The 20,741-nt window shown below is 40.8% G+C and overlaps 1 long non-coding RNA gene across 1 annotated transcript; it reads left to right on the top strand.

Moving 5' to 3' along the window:
• The first annotated feature begins 10,530 nt into the window (after positions 1-10,530).
• LOC121688865 lies at positions 10,531-16,112 on the top strand. Its single transcript, XR_006024709.1, has 4 exons — positions 10,531-10,890; positions 12,048-12,128; positions 12,439-12,471; positions 16,053-16,112. It is a non-coding gene; the product is annotated as an uncharacterized LOC121688865 (long non-coding RNA).
• The last annotated feature ends 4,629 nt before the right edge of the window (positions 16,113-20,741 follow it).

Raw genomic sequence — 20,741 nt, 5'->3', positions numbered from 1 at the left:
GCGATGCAATTCTTAAAGTGCTAGATAGCACAGCGCTGCCTTTCCTATGTGTGCCACAGAGGAGACGCTGATTAAATGCAGTGCTCAGTATATACATGATTAGAGTCTCGTGAAGCCGGCTACTGCGTGTGTAGGTCAAAGTCCGCCGATCGCGGCATTCCCCTATTTTGTAAAATGTATTTTTATTCCTCTGGGTGTTGCAATTGATATCAATGATTAATATGATTGCCCTCAGTAAAAAAGCAAAAGAAACAGGACGCAAACAGTTACAAACAGTCAGGTTCTTGGGTTCATAAGATGTAGCGGGAGTCTCATTGAGTCTTGTGACGCAGGTTACTGCGTGTGTAGGTCAAAGTCTGCCGATCGCGGCATTCCCAAATTTTGTAAACTGTATTTTTATTCCTCTGGGTGTTGCAATTGATATCAGTGATTAATATGATTGCCCTCAGTAAAAAAAAGCACAAGAAACAGGACGCAAACAGTTACAAACAGTCAGGTTCTTGGCTTCATAAGATGTCACGGGAGTCTCATGTGACGCCGGCTACTGCGTGTGTAGGTCAAAGTCCGCCGATCGCGGCATTGCCCAATTTTGTAAAATGTATTTTTATTCCTCTGGGTGTTGCAATTGATATCAATGATTAATATGATTGCCCTCAGTAAAAAAGCACAAGAAACAGGACGCAAACAGTTACAAACAGTCAGGTTCTTGGCTTCATAAGATGTAGCGGGAGTCTCATTGAGTCTTGTGACGCAGGCTACTGCGTGTGTAGGTCAAAGTCCGCCGATCGCGGCATTCCCCAATTTTGTAAAATGTATTTTTATTCCTCTGGGTGTTGCAATTGATATCAATGATTAATATGATTGCCCTCAGTAAAAAAGCACAAGAAACAGGACACAAACAGTTACAAACAGTCAGGTTCTTGGCTTCATAAGATGTAGCGGGAGTCTCATTGAGTCTCGTGACGCTGGCTACTGATAGGTCAAAGTCCGCCGATCGCGGCATTCCCCAATTTTGTAAAATTGATTTTTATTCCTCTGGGTGTTGCAATTGATATCAATGATTAATATGATTACCCTCAGTAAAAAAGCACAAGAAACAGGACGCAAACAGTTACAAACAGTCAGGTTCTTGGCTTCATAAGATGTCACGGGAGTCTCATGTGACGCCGGCTACTGCGTGTGTAGGTCAAAGTCCGCCGATCGCGGCATTGCCCAATTTTGTAAAATGTATTTTTATTCCTCTGGGTGTTGCAATTGATATCAATGATTAATATGATTGCCCTCAGTAAAAAAGCACAAGAAACAGGACGCAAACAGTTACAAACAGTCAGGTTCTTGGCTTCATAAGATGTAGCGGGAGTCTCATTGAGTCTTGTGACGCAGGCTACTGCGTGTGTAGGTCAAAGTCCGCCGATCGCGGCATTCCCCAATTTTGTAAAATTGATTTTTATTCCTCTGGGTGTTGCAATTGATATCAATGATTAATATGATTGCCCTCAGTAAAAAAGCACAAGAAACAGGACACAAACAGTTACAAACAGTCAGGTTCTTGGCTTCATAAGATATCGCGGGCGATCCACACGCGATGACCAGACGGCGGCTTCGTGTAAAACAACGTGAAACGGCCTTAACTGGGGCTGGTGTATGAGAACGGATTCGAACCTGCGATGCAATTCTTAAAGTGCTAGATAGCACAGCGCTGCCTTTCCTATGTGTGCCACAGAGGAGACGCTGATTAAATGCAGTGCTCAGTATATACATGATTAGAGTCTCGTGAAGCCGGCTACTGCGTGTGTAGGTCAAAGTCCGCCGATCGCGGCATTCCCCTATTTTGTAAAATGTATTTTTATTCCTCTGGGTGTTGCAATTGATATCAATGATTAATATGATTGCCCTCAGTAAAAAAGCAAAAGAAACAGGACGCAAACAGTTACAAACAGTCAGGTTCTTGGGTTCATAAGATGTAGCGGGAGTCTCATTGAGTCTTGTGACGCAGGTTACTGCGTGTGTAGGTCAAAGTCTGCCGATCGCGGCATTCCCAAATTTTGTAAACTGTATTTTTATTCCTCTGGGTGTTGCAATTGATATCAATGATTAATATGATTGCCCTCAGTAAAAAAAGCACAAGAAACAGGACGCAAACAGTTACAAACAGTCAGGTTCTTGGCTTCATAAGATGTCACGGGAGTCTCATGTGACGCAGGCTACTGCGTGTGTAGGTCAAAGTCCGCCGATCGCGGCATTGCCCAATTTTGTAAAATGTATTTTTATTCCTCTGGGTGTTGCAATTGATATCAATGATTAATATGATTGCCCTCAGTAAAAAAGCACAAGAAACAGGACGCAAACAGTTACAAACAGTCAGGTTCTTGGCTTCATAAGATGTAGCGGGAGTCTCATTGAGTCTTGTGACGCAGGCTACTGCGTGTGTAGGTCAAAGTCTGCCGATCGCGGCATTCCCCAATTTTGTAAAATTGATTTTTATTCCTCTGGGTGTTGCAATTGATATCAATGATTAATATGATTGCCCTCAGTAAAAAAGCACAAGAAACAGGACACAAACAGTTACAAACAGTCAGGTTCTTGGCTTCATAAGATGTCACGGGAGTCTCATAGAGGCTCGTGACGCCAGCTATTGCGTGTAGGTCAAAGTCCGCCGATCGCGGCATTCCCAAATTTTGTAAACTGTATTTTTATTCCTCTGGGTGTTGCAATTGATATCAATGATTAATATGATTGCCCTCAGTAAAAAAAGCACAAGAAACAGGACGCAAACAGTTACAAACAGTCAGGTTCTTGGCTTCATAAGATGTAGCGGGAGTCTCATTGAGGGTGACGCTGGCTACTGATAGGTCAAAGTCCGCCGATCGCGGCATTCCCCAATTTTGTAAAATTGATTTTTATTCCTCTGGGTGTTGCAATTGATATCAATGATTAATATGATTACCCTCAGTAAAAAAGCACAAGAAACAGGACGCAAACAGTTACAAACAGTCAGGTTCTTGGCTTCATAAGATGTCACGGGAGTCTCATGTGACGCCGGCTACTGCGTGTGTAGGTCAAAGTCCGCCGATCGCGGCATTGCCCAATTTTGTAAAATGTATTTTTATTCCTCTGGGTGTTGCAATTGATATCAATGATTAATATGATTGCCCTCAGTAAAAAAGCACAAGAAACAGGACGCAAACAGTTACAAACAGTCAGGTTCTTGGCTTCATAAGATGTAGCGGGAGTCTCATTGAGTCTTGTGACGCAGGCTACTGCGTGTGTAGGTCAAAGTCCGCCGATCGCGGCATTCCCCAATTTTGTAAAATTGATTTTTATTCCTCTGGGTGTTGCAATTGATATCAATGATTAATATGATTGCCCTCAGTAAAAAAGCACAAGAAACAGGACACAAACAGTTACAAACAGTCAGGTTCTTGGCTTCATAAGATGTAGCGGGAGTCTCATTGAGTCTCGTGACGCTGGCTACTGATAGGTCAAAGTCCGCCGATCGCGGCATTCCCCAATTTTGTAAAATTGATTTTTATTCCTCTGGGTGTTGCAATTGATATCAATGATTAATATGATTACCCTCAGTAAAAAAGCACAAGAAACAGGACGCAAACAGTTACAAACAGTCAGGTTCTTGGCTTCATAAGATGTCACGGGAGTCTCATGTGACGCCGGCTACTGCGTGTGTAGGTCAAAGTCCGCCGATCGCGGCATTGCCCAATTTTGTAAAATGTATTTTTATTCCTCTGGGTGTTGCAATTGATATCAATGATTAATATGATTGCCCTCAGTAAAAAAGCACAAGAAACAGGACGCAAACAGTTACAAACAGTCAGGTTCTTGGCTTCATAAGATGTAGCGGGAGTCTCATTGAGTCTTGTGACGCAGGCTACTGCGTGTGTAGGTCAAAGTCCGCCGATCGCGGCATTCCCCAATTTTGTAAAATGTATTTTTATTCCTCTGGGTGTTGCAATTGATATCAATGATTAATATGATTGCCCTCAGTAAAAAAGCACAAGAAACAGGACACAAACAGTTACAAACAGTCAGGTTCTTGGCTTCATAAGATGTAGCGGGAGTCTCATTGAGTCTCGTGAGCAGGCTACTGATAGGTCAAAGTCCGCCGATCGCGGCATTCCCCAATTTTGTAAAATTGATTTTTATTCCTCTGGGTGTTGCAATTGATATCAATGATTAATATGATTACCCTCAGTAAAAAAGCACAAGAAACAGGACGCAAACAGTTACAAACAGTCAGGTTCTTGGCTTCATAAGATGTCACGGGAGTCTCATGTGACGCCGGCTACTGCGTGTGTAGGTCAAAGTCCGCCGATCGCGGCATTGCCCAATTTTGTAAAATGTATTTTTATTCCTCTGGGTGTTGCAATTGATATCAATGATTAATATGATTGCCCTCAGTAAAAAAGTACAAGAAACAGGACGCAAACAGTTACAAACAGTCAGGTTCTTGGCTTCATAAGATGTAGCGGGAGTCTCATTGAGTCTTGTGACGCAGGCTACTGCGTGTGTAGGTCAAAGTCCGCCGATCGCGGCATTCCCCAATTTTGTAAAATTGATTTTTATTCCTCTGGGTGTTGCAATTGATATCAATGATTAATATGATTGCCCTCAGTAAAAAAAGCACAAGAAACAGGACGCAAACAGTTACAAACAGTCAGGTTCTTGGCTTCATAAGATGTCACGGGAGTCTCATGTGACGCAGGCTACTGCGTGTGTAGGTCAAAGTCCGCCGATCGCGGCATTCCCCAATTTTGTAAAATGTATTTTTATTCCTCTGGGTGTTGCAATTGATATCAATGATTAATATGATTGCCCTCAGTAAAAAAGCACAAGAAACAGGACGCAAACAGTTACAAACAGTCAGGTTCTTGGCTTCATAAGATGTAGCGGGAGTCTCATTGAGTCTTGTGACGCAGGCTACTGCGTGTGTAGGTCAAAGTCTGCCGATCGCGGCATTCCCCAATTTTGTAAAATTGATTTTTATTCCTCTGGGTGTTGCAATTGATATCAATGATTAATATGATTGCCCTCAGTAAAAAAGCACAAGAAACAGGACACAAACAGTTACAAACAGTCAGGTTCTTGGCTTCATAAGATGTAGCGGGAGTCTCATTGAGTCTCGTGACGCTGGCTACTGATAGGTCAAAGTCCGCCGATCGCGGCATTCCCCAATTTTGTAAAATTGATTTTTATTCCTCTGGGTGTTGCAATTGATATCAATGATTAATATGATTACCCTCAGTAAAAAAGCACAAGAAACAGGACGCAAACAGTTACAAACAGTCAGGTTCTTGGCTTCATAAGATGTCACGGGAGTCTCATGTGACGCCGGCTACTGCGTGTGTAGGTCAAAGTCCGCCGATCGCGGCATTGCCCAATTTTGTAAAATGTATTTTTATTCCTCTGGGTGTTGCAATTGATATCAATGATTAATATGATTGCCCTCAGTAAAAAAGCACAAGAAACAGGACGCAAACAGTTACAAACAGTCAGGTTCTTGGCTTCATAAGATGTAGCGGGAGTCTCATTGAGTCTTGTGACGCAGGCTACTGCGTGTGTAGGTCAAAGTCCGCCGATCGCGGCATTCCCCAATTTTGTAAAATGTATTTTTATTCCTCTGGGTGTTGCAATTGATATCAATGATTAATATGATTGCCCTCAGTAAAAAAGCACAAGAAACAGGACACAAACAGTTACAAACAGTCAGGTTCTTGGCTTCATAAGATGTAGCGGGAGTCTCATTGAGTCTCGTGAGCAGGCTACTGATAGGTCAAAGTCCGCCGATCGCGGCATTCCCCAATTTTGTAAAATTGATTTTTATTCCTCTGGGTGTTGCAATTGATATCAATGATTAATATGATTACCCTCAGTAAAAAAGCACAAGAAACAGGACGCAAACAGTTACAAACAGTCAGGTTCTTGGCTTCATAAGATGTCACGGGAGTCTCATGTGACGCCGGCTACTGCGTGTGTAGGTCAAAGTCCGCCGATCGCGGCATTGCCCAATTTTGTAAAATGTATTTTTATTCCTCTGGGTGTTGCAATTGATATCAATGATTAATATGATTGCCCTCAGTAAAAAAGTACAAGAAACAGGACGCAAACAGTTACAAACAGTCAGGTTCTTGGCTTCATAAGATGTAGCGGGAGTCTCATTGAGTCTTGTGACGCAGGCTACTGCGTGTGTAGGTCAAAGTCCGCCGATCGCGGCATTCCCCAATTTTGTAAAATTGATTTTTATTCCTCTGGGTGTTGCAATTGATATCAATGATTAATATGATTGCCCTCAGTAAAAAAGCACAAGAAACAGGACACAAACAGTTACAAACAGTCAGGTTCTTGGCTTCATAAGATATCGCGGGCGATCCACACGCGATGACCAGACGGCGGCTTCGTGTAAAACAACGTGAAACGGCCTTAACTGGGGCCGGTGTATCAGAACGGATTCGAACCTGCGATGCAATTCTTAAAGTTCTAGATAGCACAGCGCTGCCTTTCCTATGTGTGCCACAGAGGAGACGCTGATTAAATGCAGTGCTCAGTATATACATGATTAGAGTCTCGTGAAGCCGGCTACTGCGTGTGTAGGTCAAAGTCCGCCGATCGCGGCATTCCCCAATTTTGTAAAATTGATTTTTATTCCTCTGGGTGTTGCAATTGATATCAATGATTAATATGATTGCCCTCAGTAAAAAAGCACAAGAAACAGGACGCAAACAGTTACAAACAGTCAGGTTCTTGGCTTCATAAGATGTAGCGGGAGTCTCATTGAGTCTTGTGACGCAGGCTACTGCGTGTGTAGGTCAAAGTCCGCCGATCGCGGCATTCCCCAATTTTGTAAAATTGATTTTTATTCCTCTGGGTGTTGCAATTGATATCAATGATTAATATGATTGCCCTCAGTAAAAAAGCACAAGAAACAGGACGCAAACAGTTACAAACAGTCAGGTTCTTGGCTTCATAAGATGTCATGGGAGTCTCATGTGACGCCGGCTACTGCGTGTGTAGGTCAAAGTCCGCCGATCGCGGCATTGCCCAATTTTGTAAAATGTATTTTTATTCCTCTGGGTGTTGCAATTGATATCAATGATTAATATGATTGCCCTCAGTAAAAAAGCACAAGAAACAGGACGCAAACAGTTACAAACAGTCAGGTTCTTGGCTTCATAAGATGTAGCGGGAGTCTCATTGAGTCTTGTGACGCAGGCTACTGCTGTGTGTAGGTCAAAGTCCGCCGATTGCGGCATTCCCCAATTTTGTAAAATTGATTTTTATTCCTCTGGGTGTTGCAATTGATATCAATGATTAATATGATTGCCCTCAGTAAAAAAGCACAAGAAACAGGACACAAACAGTTACAAACAGTCAGGTTCTTGGCTTCATAAGATATCGCGGGCTATCCACACGCGATGACCAGACGGCGGCTTCGTGTAAAACAACGTGAAACGGCCTTAACTGGGGCCGGTGTATGAGAACGGATTCGAACCTGCGATGCAATTCTTAAAGTGCTAGATAGCACAGCGCTGCCTTTCCTATGTGTGCCACGGAGGAGACGCTGATTAATGCAGTGCTCAGTATATACATGATTAGAGTCTCGTGAAGCCGGCTACTGCGTGTGTAGGTCAAAGTCCGCCGATCGCGGCATTCCCCTATTTTGTAAAATGTATTTTTATTCCTCTGGGTGTTGCAATTGATATCAATGATTAATATGATTGCCCTCAGTAAAAAAGCACAAGAAACAGGACGCAAACAGTTACAAACAGTCAGGTTCTTGGCTTCATAAGATGTAGCGGGAGTCTCATTGAGTCTTGTGACGCAGGCTACTGCGTGTGTAGGTCAAAGTCCGCCGATCGCGGCATTCCCCAATTTTGTAAAATGTATTTTTATTCCTCTGGGTGTTGCAATTGATATCAATGATTAATATGATTGCCCTCAGTAAAAAAGCACAAGAAACAGGACACAAACAGTTACAAACAGTCAGGTTCTTGGCTTCATAAGATGTAGCGGGAGTCTCATTGAGTCTCGTGAGCAGGCTACTGATAGGTCAAAGTCCGCCGATCGCGGCATTCCCCAATTTTGTAAAATTGATTTTTATTCCTCTGGGTGTTGCAATTGATATCAATGATTAATATGATTACCCTCAGTAAAAAAGCACAAGAAACAGGACGCAAACAGTTACAAACAGTCAGGTTCTTGGCTTCATAAGATGTCACGGGAGTCTCATGTGACGCCGGCTACTGCGTGTGTAGGTCAAAGTCCGCCGATCGCGGCATTGCCCAATTTTGTAAAATGTATTTTTATTCCTCTGGGTGTTGCAATTGATATCAATGATTAATATGATTGCCCTCAGTAAAAAAGTACAAGAAACAGGACGCAAACAGTTACAAACAGTCAGGTTCTTGGCTTCATAAGATGTAGCGGGAGTCTCATTGAGTCTTGTGACGCAGGCTACTGCGTGTGTAGGTCAAAGTCCGCCGATCGCGGCATTCCCCAATTTTGTAAAATTGATTTTTATTCCTCTGGGTGTTGCAATTGATATCAATGATTAATATGATTGCCCTCAGTAAAAAAAGCACAAGAAACAGGACGCAAACAGTTACAAACAGTCAGGTTCTTGGCTTCATAAGATGTCACGGGAGTCTCATGTGACGCAGGCTACTGCGTGTGTAGGTCAAAGTCCGCCGATCGCGGCATTCCCCAATTTTGTAAAATGTATTTTTATTCCTCTGGGTGTTGCAATTGATATCAATGATTAATATGATTGCCCTCAGTAAAAAAGCACAAGAAACAGGACGCAAACAGTTACAAACAGTCAGGTTCTTGGCTTCATAAGATGTAGCGGGAGTCTCATTGAGTCTTGTGACGCAGGCTACTGCGTGTGTAGGTCAAAGTCTGCCGATCGCGGCATTCCCCAATTTTGTAAAATTGATTTTTATTCCTCTGGGTGTTGCAATTGATATCAATGATTAATATGATTGCCCTCAGTAAAAAAGCACAAGAAACAGGACACAAACAGTTACAAACAGTCAGGTTCTTGGCTTCATAAGATGTAGCGGGAGTCTCATTGAGTCTCGTGACGCTGGCTACTGATAGGTCAAAGTCCGCCGATCGCGGCATTCCCCAATTTTGTAAAATTGATTTTTATTCCTCTGGGTGTTGCAATTGATATCAATGATTAATATGATTACCCTCAGTAAAAAAGCACAAGAAACAGGACGCAAACAGTTACAAACAGTCAGGTTCTTGGCTTCATAAGATGTCACGGGAGTCTCATGTGACGCCGGCTACTGCGTGTGTAGGTCAAAGTCCGCCGATCGCGGCATTGCCCAATTTTGTAAAATGTATTTTTATTCCTCTGGGTGTTGCAATTGATATCAATGATTAATATGATTGCCCTCAGTAAAAAAGCACAAGAAACAGGACGCAAACAGTTACAAACAGTCAGGTTCTTGGCTTCATAAGATGTAGCGGGAGTCTCATTGAGTCTTGTGACGCAGGCTACTGCGTGTGTAGGTCAAAGTCCGCCGATCGCGGCATTCCCCAATTTTGTAAAATGTATTTTTATTCCTCTGGGTGTTGCAATTGATATCAATGATTAATATGATTGCCCTCAGTAAAAAAGCACAAGAAACAGGACACAAACAGTTACAAACAGTCAGGTTCTTGGCTTCATAAGATGTAGCGGGAGTCTCATTGAGTCTCGTGAGCAGGCTACTGATAGGTCAAAGTCCGCCGATCGCGGCATTCCCCAATTTTGTAAAATTGATTTTTATTCCTCTGGGTGTTGCAATTGATATCAATGATTAATATGATTACCCTCAGTAAAAAAGCACAAGAAACAGGACGCAAACAGTTACAAACAGTCAGGTTCTTGGCTTCATAAGATGTCACGGGAGTCTCATGTGACGCCGGCTACTGCGTGTGTAGGTCAAAGTCCGCCGATCGCGGCATTGCCCAATTTTGTAAAATGTATTTTTATTCCTCTGGGTGTTGCAATTGATATCAATGATTAATATGATTGCCCTCAGTAAAAAAGCACAAGAAACAGGACGCAAACAGTTACAAACAGTCAGGTTCTTGGCTTCATAAGATGTAGCGGGAGTCTCATTGAGTCTTGTGACGCAGGCTACTGCGTGTGTAGGTCAAAGTCCGCCGATCGCGGCATTCCCCAATTTTGTAAAATTGATTTTTATTCCTCTGGGTGTTGCAATTGATATCAATGATTAATATGATTGCCCTCAGTAAAAAAGCACAAGAAACAGGACACAAACAGTTACAAACAGTCAGGTTCTTGGCTTCATAAGATATCGCGGGCGATCCACACGCGATGACCAGACGGCGGCTTCGTGTAAAACAACGTGAAACGGCCTTAACTGGGGCCGGTGTATGAGAACGGATTCGAACCTGCGATGCAATTCTTAAAGTGCTAGATAGCACAGCGCTGCCTTTCCTATGTGTGCCACAGAGGAGACGCTGATTAAATGCAGTGCTCAGTATATACATGATTCAACCCAGTCTCACGTCTGAACGTGTCACTGTCACGTTAATTAATCTATTGGGACGTGTTGTGTAACACGTTTCCTTGTTAAAAAACGTGTTGAGCAGGACGTAATTATCGTGTTACTATCACGTTGTATTTCGCATTCAATGAGCCAACAGAACCACGTCATCTGTCAAAAAAGCCCGACCCAAAATGGCGAGAATGTTATTTGATGCTTTTGACGTGCAGTTTCATACTCTTAAGCCTGCTTTGAGGTGTGGGTTAGAAGGAGCCACCTTCTAGCTAGCAGTTTTAAAAGGCTGAACCCCAGAATCCAGAAACAAGAACCGAGCAGGGACGGAGAAAAAAGAAGAATCCAAATGGGAAATGAGGTGAGCCTTGCTACTGCCGCTAGCATGATCATTTTGCTAGCAATTGAGCAAAACATTTTAAAGTTGATTTAACATGAAATAGTAGCCTATGCATGGGCAATACTGTGAATTCAGAGTAGGCTTGCACAACTTATAATTTAGCTAACGTGCATGATGTAATGTTACATTAATCTGTAAAACAGCTGTTGTCTGTGTAAATTAACATTGTAGCCTAATATTGTTAGTGTGGGCTAAAGCTAACAGCTGGGAGGTAGCCTATCAGCCAGGCATGTATAATCGATAATCATGATGAACGTGAATAGATTTCGTTGCGAAAACGCGCATTGTTTTAGGCCACATATCAGCTATAAAACAATTGTATTCTGATACAGCAGTTCTCAGATGTTAGATATTCACTTATATTATAATATAATTTTGTATTTCTTTAACCTGATTAAGAGAGGGGTTTAATTCAATAGAGAATTGCAATGTGTGTAGCCCATAATATTAGAGATTAGATTAGGCTAGATTTAGATTAGATTCAACTTTATTGTAATTTAAAAGAGTAGGCTACAGGTACAGAGCCAATGAAATGCAGTTGACATCCAACCAGAAGTGCAAAGAAGCAGTTATGTAGACGATCAAGATTAATTATGTACAACAGTTAGATAAATAGGCAAGTTTTCCAGATGACATGTGTACAGTGACAGAAATAGCCTATACAGTGAATATGGAATGTGTGTCTAGCCTATAACAAAACAAATTGATAATAATACATAATAATGATAATAATAGCAGTAATTACAGTAGGCCACTCGCACTGTTGTTGGTGACGTGTCTGTTTCCTATTATTCCATGCCACTCTCCTACTGTCTCCTTTACTGCCCTGCGCCACTTGCCTACTATCTTTTGCCTCTTGCCTACTGTCCAGCACCACTCGTCTACCGTCTCCTATGCTGACCCACGCCACTCACCTACTGTTTCCTGACACAATCTTGCTGCACGGTTACTTATCTGCATGCAATCACTATTGCCAGCTGTTATGAGTAAACATTATATTGGGACACCAATATATTTCTGATTCACGGGCAGTGTATTTGCTACTGAAGAAAAGGAGAACACATAGTAATTGTTCTTGGATGGGGATTTAGAGTAAGGTTTCTATTGATCTTTTTCAGATAAGGCCTCTTCATTTTCAACTGTGAAGGATCTACATGGACTTGGTCTGGATAGCCTTTCCTGTTTTGATGAGCCAGTCGGTATGTATTTGACATTCTTTAGGATAAAAGGAGCCATATGTTATCAAAAATTCTACACCCATATGTAGAAAAGCTTTATTGCTGTTTGTTATTGTTGTTGTTGAAAACTACGTTGAATGTAAAGATATGCATATGTCCCTTGGGAGGAGAGGGATGAGTGTGGATGATTGATTTGTCCAACAGACATAAAAATATGATTGTGTATGATTGTGTTTGTGTCTGTATATGATTTTTTGTACTTGTTGCATTTTAAGCATGCTTATATACTTTACGCCATGGTGGTCTAAATTGTCTTTATTGCCACTTGCAGGGTCTAGAGGGAAAACCCTATATGAGCCCCAGGGTGAGTAGTGTATAATTACTTTATCCCAAGATTGATTTTCGTAGAAAGGTGTTCAAACCAAAATCAAACCAAAATCTTCTAAAATAATAGATAGATAGATAGATAGATAGATAGATTTATTATTTGTCCTTTCGGAAAATTGTTCTGCGCCATACAGTAGACAGTTAGACAAGACTGAATACAAGACGGAATATAGACCAGAATTTCCCTCACCCCAACCGCCCCCACCCTACCACACTCCCACACATACACAACATCAGGGCAGAAGGCACAGACCCCACTACACATTTATAGAATGATAAAGTGCAGTTGTGCATACTGTGATAGTCCAGCTGGAAAGAAAGTGCATGGTCCTGCAGGTAACGTCTTGTTCATCAATGTAATGCTAGTTGGAATGAATTACCTACTGGCTCAATTTGTTTGGAAAGAAGGTAGCCTGAACCTCCCTGATGGCAACACCTCATATGCCTGGTGTATGGGATGTGACATATCTCTATTATTTGCATGACCTTTCTTCAACACCCTTCTTTCACAGGTCGTAGCAATACTGTCTGGTTTTTGCCCCTCAACCTTGCTGGCCATGTTAACTATCTTGCTCAGTTTGGTTTTTTTTGGTCACTGACAAAGAGAAATACCAGGTAACACAACAAAAAAGTAGCATGCTCTTCACAAATGAATGATAGAAAGGTAATATATCTCTATCCACTCTAAATTGTCTTAGTTTGCACATAAAATGCAGCCTCTGCAGCCCCTTTTTATAGATGGTGTTGGTATTACTGTCCCATTGCAACTTATTATCTATTATTGTGCCCAGAGGCGATTCTAGAGTCTGTGGGGGCCCCAAGCAAAAATTCCAAGAGGGCCCTACCGACAAGTGTTATCACCATTATGTTATATCACCATTAGGTTATTATGTTAAATAATAAAAATACAAAAGCGTATTATAAAAATTGTTATATTTTGACATGTACTGCAAGCTGGCAGCTCGACTTGCCTTACAGTATGCGTGTGTAGATCAGACTGTCCTGAATCTGGCAAAATCATTGCCATGGTGGAGGGATTCTCTGGGGCTGAGCAATTTACAGACATATGTGGTGTGCGCCTTACAGAAATAAATGGCATTTTTTTTAATTTAGTGATGAAAAATGACCTCTCTGCGCTCTATATCTGTGACACGAACTGATCTGACCTGACTTGACCCGAGTTTGCGTGTTAGCCTGTGTGCCTATGTTGTATGCACTCATAATGGTTCTCTACAACAACTTTTTTAACTGCATTGCCATGAACAAAGTAGAGGCAAAAACGGGGTTTCTTTGTTGAACAAATTGGGATGCAATGTGAGCCTTGAATTGGATGCCACGCAGGAATTTGCTAGGATCTCAAAACCGGATTATGAACATGCTTTGCCATAGAGAAACACACGATAAAGTTGCATCATAAACATGCTTTGTCATAAAAACAGACAAAAACGTGGGGTAAGTCCAGCGATATGAAGTTATTATTTTGCTATCACTTCGTCTGTTGTATAACCCAGAAGGATATACATGGTACCAATGGATAGCCCTGTGTCTCTTCTTTCATCTGATATGCTTGCCATATCTATGCGATCACGGGTTCGCGAGTAATTCAAACGAAAGTAATGGGTACGCAGGTAAAAAGAACTGTAGACTGTAAATATGATGCAATTTGATTTAATTTCATGATTTTTTCCCCCATACCCATACTTGATCGTACAGGCAAGTGTGTAGTCTCGTTGGAAAGCCCCACTTCTGCTCTTAAAGGTTTCATCTCGCTGCGATGAACAGTTCCGGAGCAATGTAACAAAGAAGAAATGTTGTGTTTTTGGAGCACTTTGCGTCAATCGGGTTCTAAAAAATTAACGCGTATGCTTGGTCCTTACTGCATCGTGATTAACATGTTATGGCTGACAGCCCTATTACAAACATAACGTTAACCGTCTCCTTGCTTAACTAGTTGTAACTGTTACTGTAACTAGCTAGCTGAAGTTTACTGGCGTATAGATGTAGCAAACCATGTTCAATCTTTCTGTCAATTAACATTAGCCTAACTTCATTGAGTAGGCTAAATGCCAAACTCCGATGTTGATCCGTCATCACTGCACCCTCGATTGACGTTTAGGCTACCACAGTAGCCTAAATATGTGCGGATTCTTTTAACTCTTTTGAACTCAGATCCGCTGTTTATAAGGCCATAGCATAGGGCCTACATATGTACAGATGTAGCCTACTGTTTGTACAACAGGACAGGAGCACGCAAAATAAATATATCATTCAATCTCTATGGACGAAATTCTCGCTCGACCCACCGGCAAACGCGCTGAGACCAGGTCGAGGGCCCCTTAGTGGCTTGGGGCTCCAAACAGTTGCCTGCCTTGCCTGTTGACAAGGTGCGCCTCTGATTGTGCCTAAGTACTTGTACTCGACTACAATCACAACATCCTCACCATTTTTAACCATACACTGGGGGGACTGGCTCCCAGTTCTGTACTGTAGTCTATTATTATTTGCTTTGTTTTCTGTATATTTAGAAGAAGACAGCTGGACCTACACCATTTCGCAAATTGATCCACCCAGGCCCTGTAGTTGGTCTCCTCCCTATTCTGTATTAACCCCACTATTGCTGTGTCATCTGCAGATTTTATGAGTTATGTAAACGCTTTAAAAACACCGAAGAGCCCCGTATAAGAGCCCCAGTGTGATAGGCTGGTTGCTGTCATGTGACACATCATTGTTAAATCATGATTGACAATTAAATAAATCATTGTTCACGACACGTTATGGTTAAATTATCTAAATGAATGCGATGGTGATACAATCCTGCTTTTCAATTAGTTGACATGGTGTTTGACATTAAATTATAATGAGGTCAGTTTCATGTAATAAGCTATTTGTTTCTTTGGGTCTGGGTAATTGAAATTAGCAATATCTTAGTTCAATTCAATGTCTTATAATGGTAAAAGATGTGGACAAATACATGATAATTAGCCAAATAAATCGTTGTTCACGACACGTTATGGTTAAATTATCGGAATGAGTGTGATGGTGATACAATCCTGATTTTCAATTAGTTGAGATGTTGTTTGACATTAAATTATAAGCAGGTCAGTTTCACGTAATAAGCTATTTGTTTCTTTGGGTCTGGGTAATTCATGTGACAAAAAATTCTGTTATAGGCTACTACCGTTTTTCTGAAAAACAAAGCAGTACAACATTTCTATCTCCAAAATAATGCATTGTATGCATGTGTGTACTACGTAGTGCATGCAGCTTTTAATGTTCAAAGTAGCCTATACTGATTTTCCTGCAGAAGAACTACAAATACAAATTGACACCTGAAGTTGTGGAGTTATATTTTAGTAGCCTATTCTATAATAGCATAAATACCCACATCGGTTTTACCCTTGTCTCACCTGTATACAACATATGTCTATGAATTGCAGTAGTGATCAAATGAAAAAGGAAAGAAAGGTGTCCTGATGTGTTGTTTAGGGATGGTCCTGCAATGTTTTCTCGACATATCTTTATGTCTTTTTTTTCTCCCCTCTACTTATGTTTTCACAGATCCTTGCTCCTGATATCCTGATGTATGGGTTGCACTTCATTATATGACTCCAACAGAACACTCACAGAAAGGAGAGTGGTGCCAAACTACAAGACAGCCAGCATGTAAGCAAGGCCTTGTTTGTCCTTGTTTGGCTACTCATTTGTCTACTTCCTGAAGAGGCTGAAGCATGCTGGCCTTGACACCTCAGTCACACTAGTGTGCCCCGGCACAGTGGTTGAAAAACACTGACCTAAACCATATATTTTCTGAAAGCCTATAGCCTCTAGATGTCAATTAATATACATTAGGACATGTCCCACCTTTCTACTGACTTTGACAATATACAAAATAGTGCCATGTATACATTTATATCCTCCAAAGTTTGCAGGAAGGTGGGCCATGTGCTAGTGTATGTTAACTCACATGTACAAGTGACAGGCTTTAAGAAAATATATGGTTTGCATGGCTGAAACTGCTTTGCCTTTGTGTTGGAGCTCAAAATGTTCTAAACATATCTTAAATTTCTCTCTTCTACTTATGTTTTCACAGATCCTCGCTCCTGATATCCTGATGTATGCATTCCATTTCATTATATGACTCCAACAGGACACCTACACAAAGGAGCTGTTAAAGCAGTGTCCTTCTACAAACAACAAGACAGCGAGCATGTAAACAAGGCCTTGTTTGTCCACTTCCTGAAGGGGCTGAAGCATGATGGCCTTGACACCTCAGTCCTTGCTTCCATTTACAGCTGTGTTGTGGAGCGCATTCTCACATCCTATGGTCTGCAGCGGGTGGTGTCATCGTGTTATTTATCATCGTTTGTGTAAATCTTACACATCTTACACAAAAGTCTAAAATAATCTAAACTTCATTTACTCTCCATGTATAGATCAAGATAGACTTGCAGAACAGGCTGCAGGGCAACAGTCTGATAGCCTGCATGAAAGCATAAATGGTCCGCACTTGTTAAAGAGTGCAATTATCAAAGGGCCCTTGAATTGTGTTTTTTTAAACCAAGGAGGATGGCTGTAGCGATGCTGTCAGCTCTGCCATAAGCAGTGACTGTGATTACGTTTGCACATTTTGAAAATGTTGTTTTTCTTTTGCATTCTTTTCCACTTCATTGTTGTATAGTTTGTATATTGTTTGTTAAAGTTGCACACATTAATTCACTGTTCTTATTTGTAAAAAATTGTATAGTGTGGTATAGTTTGTATGGTGGAGTCTTTATTGTATCGTACAAACAAGAACACCCCACCCCACCATACCACTTTGACTAACCAATTTTCTGCGGGGAACCCTGGAGGCTTTCTACAGGTATTTTGTGAAACATAGGGGTTTCTATGGTAGTGGTTACTAAGCTATTGCTAGGGTAACTGAGAAGGTTGCTATGGTGTTGCTACAGGATATATAGTGGTTGCTATGCAGGTTTATAGGGTAATCATGTTGGTTGCTAGGTTGGTGATAGAGTAACTGAGAAGGTTGCTAGGGTGTTGCTAGAGTAGATATGGTGGTGGCTATACTAAATTAAGTGGTTGCTATGCTGGTTGCTAGGGTAATTGAGATGGTTGCGAGGCTAGTCATGTTGGTTGACTATCAAAGTGGTTGCTAGGTTGGCATTGTACAGGTGGTTGCTAGGTTGTTGATAGGGTAACCAAGAAGGTTGCTAGGGTGTTGCTAGGGTAGATATGGTGGTTGCTATTCCAAATAAAGTGGTTGCTATGCTGGTTGCAAGGTTAATCATGTTGGTTGCAATGGTGGTTGCTCGGTTGACATTGTGGTGGTAGTTGTGAGGTTGTTGGTAGGGTAATTAATATGGTTGCTAGGTTGTTGCTATGGTTCTTATGTTGGTTGCTAGGTTGTTGCTAGGGTAACTTAGAAGAATTTTGTTCAGCTAATACATTTTGGCCTACACTATTAAGGGACAGCTGAATTGACCATCTAAACCATATATTTTCTTAAAGCCTATAGTCTGTAGATGTCAATTAATATGAATTAAGACATGTCCAACATTCCTACTTACTTTGGTGCATCATATAGGCTTAAGCAATACTGCTATTTTTGCTCTTAGACTATACAAATCCATAATCACTTTAAAAACGCTAATTTTTTAGTTTTTGAAAGTCAATTTCTTTAAATCATGCTTAAAATTGTAACCATATTCTTTATTGAGTTATGTTAATTGACTATAATACTATTGTATTGTCATCCTTCTTTGGGACTTGAGTACTTCAATATCCCCTTCATGTATCAATGTACATTAAAGCATCTTTGATAGTAAAGGACTCTCCATGTAAATAATTACTTGAATTGTCTTTCACTTGTACTGGTTCTATATGTTTGGACCACTGATTGACTGCACTCTGGTTTTCATCAGCAAGGTCAAGGCTTAAATTAACCTCAGATAAGTCTGTTTTCATCACATGCATTATATGTGCTAATGTTGTGAAGTAATTGGTGTGACCGTACAAAGGCCTGTCTGACCTATGACCTAATAACCTAGGGTTAGTAAATATGGGATCGGAGTGAAATTACTTCACACATTCAGAAACCTCAAAGTGAAATGACCTCACACATCCAGGAAGCTACAGCAATACAAACTCAGCTACAGGTCTCAAATACGGCAAACCAGTTGCCAATTTCTATGCCCTTTATATCAATTTGTGCCACATGTTATTAGTTGAAAATTACTGGTGTAAGCTTATCTGACCTGTCTGACCTTTGCAATTCATGGACATGTACACATTGGTTTCACATTTCTAACAAGAATATGACTGATTAAATTTGACATGTAACATCCTTGGATGACACAAAATATAGTGAAATGGACTCAACCCTCACATATTCACAGACTCTGTAGCACCCCCTACAAATCCTTTTTTTTTTTTTCAATCTTTTGCTCCGCCTCCTGGCAACACACAAGCAGCTATATTTGAGTATGTAGTTAAATCGCATCTCACATATTCACAGACTCTATAGCACCCCCTAGAAATCCAATATTTCCTATATTTGGCTCCACCTCCTGGCAACACACAAGTCATTAGATGTCCCAAATTTGACAAACTAGTTTGTTATCATCCCGTGTATCAAAATATGTGCCACATGTTGGTACTATCTTGAATTAACTAGTGTAATCCTATCAAGGCCTGTCTGACCTATGCAAATTATGGCCATCTAAACCTAGGGTTAGCATTTCTAACTTGCATACCTCATAAACAGACTAAATTTAGCATGTGACATCTATCTATGACATAAAATATATGAGATACGTAAAATCACACCTCACACATTCATAGACTCTATAGCGCCCCCTAGAAATCTACATTTTCCAATCTTTGGCTCCGCCTCCTGACAACATACAAGCAGCTGGAGGTCTCAAATTTGACAAACAAGTTTGTTATCATTACCTGTATCAAAATATGTGCCACATGTTGGTACTATCTTGAATTAACTGGTGTAATCCTATCAAGGCCTGTCTGACCTATGCAAAATATGGCCATCTAAACCTAGGGTTAGCATTTCTAACTTGCATACCTCATAAACAGACTAAATTTGGCATGTGACATCTATCTATGACATAAAATATATGAGATACGTAAAATCACACCTCACACATTCATAGACTCTATAGCGCCCCCTAGAAATCTACATTTTCCAATCTTTGGCTCCGCCTCCTGACAACATACAAGCAGCTAGAGGTCTCAAATTTGACAAACACGTTTGTTATCATTCCCTGTATCAAAATATGTGCCACATGTTGACATTTCATGAAATAATGGGTGTGACACTTACCTAGGCCGGTCTGGCCATATGGGTGTTTCAATTGTAGTTTCTGAGTATGTCCGGTGCATCAAACTTGCCATGGCAGGTAAGATCAGTGAAATTGGGTTTATTTCAGCACAGCACACCTCTGTGTATCATATTCAATCAAAATATGGATGTTTTAATGGTTTGTTTATGATTTAATAACTTTTGTTGGTCAACATCTGTCAAAAAATGCTCTCTGAACGGCCATTTCTGAAGATTTCTTGTGCATCACAATTCCCACAGCACCTTAGATTAGTGAAATTGGGTTTATTTCAGCACAGCACACCTCTGTGTATCATATTCAATCAAAATATGGATGTTTTAATGGTTTGTGTATGATTTAAGAACTTTTGTTGGTCAACATCTGTCAAAAAATGCTCTCTGAACGGCCATTTCTGAAGATTTCTTGTGCATCAAAATTCCCACCGCACCTAAGATAAGTGAAATTGGGTTTATTTCAGCACAACACACCTCTGTGTATCATATTCAATCAAAATATGGATGTTTTAATGGTTTGTGTATGATTTAAGAACTTTTGTTGATCAACATCTGTCAAAACAATCCTCTCTGAACGCCCATTTCTTAAGATTTCTTGTGCATCAAAAGTACCACAGCACCTAAGATAAGTGAAATTGGGTTTATTTCAGCACAACACACCTCTGTGTATCATATTCAATAAAAATATGGATGTTTTAATGGTTTGTGTATGATTTAAGAACTTTTGTTGGTCAACATCTGTCAAAACAATGCTCTCTGAACGGCCATTTCTTAAGATTTTGTGTGCATCAAAAGTCCCACAGCACCTAAGATAAGTGAAATTGGGTTTATTTCAGCACAACACACATCTGTGTATCAAGATCAATCAAAATATGTAAGTTTGTGATTGCTTTAAACAG

Source organism: Alosa sapidissima, chromosome 17 (genome assembly GCF_018492685.1).
Source record: "Alosa sapidissima isolate fAloSap1 chromosome 17, fAloSap1.pri, whole genome shotgun sequence".
Taxonomy (NCBI): domain Eukaryota; kingdom Metazoa; phylum Chordata; class Actinopteri; order Clupeiformes; family Clupeidae; genus Alosa; species Alosa sapidissima.
The sequence above is the reverse complement of the archived record's forward strand: the minus strand, read 5'-3'. Positions and strand labels throughout refer to the sequence as shown.